We start from the raw sequence: 923 nt of genomic DNA on the forward strand, positions 1-923 counted from the left end.
GTCCAAAGCAATCAAAGATCTCATGGACACAGACAATGAGGTTCGGCATCAATAGCCTTATTCAAGAGAGTGTACAGAAGTCTATTTGAGGAAGGCTGTGAGACTTTAAGCAGGTCTTAAGAAATACTTGTAACTACGCTATCTAGTGCTTCCCTGGTGGCTCAGTGGTAAAGAATCTGTCTGCCACTGCAGGAGACTTGGGTTCAATCCCTGGGTCAGGAAAAGCCCTTGGAGAAAAAAATAGCAACCCACTCCAGTGTTCTTACCTGGAAAATCCCATGGACAGAGGAGCCTGGTGGGCTACAGTCTACAGGGTCACAAAGAGTCAGACACAACTTAGTAACTAAACAACAACATGCTGTCTAGTATGTGGTGACAACAACTGAGCAAAGCTGTCAAGGATTGTAGAGTCAGGTCCCTGGCTGAAACCTCTGGTAGACACCTGAATAGCCTCTTCAATTATTTCTTCATAGTGGTTAAACACATGAGATATTCTCCCCAAAACTAGAAGCAATGGCTTTTAATTACAAAACATTAGGGCTGCAGAACAGGGGCAAAAGAATTGTATCTCGAATTATCAACCTAACATAATTTTAGTATGAAATGTGTCTTTTAATTTAAAATGTTATGGCTACAGAGCAGGAAACAAAATAAACTATACCTCTTATACCCCAAGTTCTCAACATGTTTTTTATGTGAAATATTTCATGAGATGGGAAGAACCTTACCCAATATCACATGGATAGTGCAGGGTATGCCCCTGTGATCCGGTTGTTTTTATTCTCACTCCACCTGCTTGTTCAGCAGAGCCTTCTCCCTGTTTGGCCGTTTTGTGGTCGTGCTGCCCTTCTGAGGCTCAACTGGTGTCATACACAGATTCCGCAGGCCATGTGCATCTCAGACATTAACCTAAGCTGTCCAAA

General features: G+C 42.7%; 1 long non-coding RNA gene across 1 annotated transcript in view; it reads right to left on the bottom strand.

Moving 5' to 3' along the window:
* Positions 1–923, bottom strand: part of LOC105001662 — a 10,032-nt gene that overhangs the window by 6,040 nt on the left and 3,069 nt on the right. Inside the window, exon 2 of the long non-coding RNA XR_826893.1 lies at positions 729–914. This is a non-coding gene — a long non-coding RNA (uncharacterized LOC105001662). The remainder of the gene's footprint in view (positions 1–728; positions 915–923) is intronic.

The sequence above is a fragment of the Bison bison genome, unplaced genomic scaffold, assembly GCF_000754665.1.
Source record: "Bison bison bison isolate TAMUID 2011002044 unplaced genomic scaffold, Bison_UMD1.0 scf7180017855079, whole genome shotgun sequence".
Lineage (NCBI taxonomy): Eukaryota > Metazoa > Chordata > Mammalia > Artiodactyla > Bovidae > Bison > Bison bison.